Here is a 215-nt window from a genome sequence, read left to right as displayed (position 1 = left end):
CCCCCACACACACACACCTACCCCCATTCCTCCTCCCCCAAGAGAGACAAGACACCCATAATGTACACATCCAGCTGATGGAGGCATAACACTCGCTTTCTGACACTGCCCCCCCCCCACACACACACACCTACCCCCATTCCTCCTCCCCCAAGAGAGACAAGACACCCATAATGTACACATCCAGCTGATGGAGGCATAACACTCGCTTTCTG

This window comes from Rhinatrema bivittatum, unplaced genomic scaffold (assembly GCF_901001135.1).
Source record: "Rhinatrema bivittatum unplaced genomic scaffold, aRhiBiv1.1, whole genome shotgun sequence".
Classification (NCBI taxonomy): domain Eukaryota; kingdom Metazoa; phylum Chordata; class Amphibia; order Gymnophiona; family Rhinatrematidae; genus Rhinatrema; species Rhinatrema bivittatum.
Note: the sequence above shows the minus strand (reverse complement) of the source record.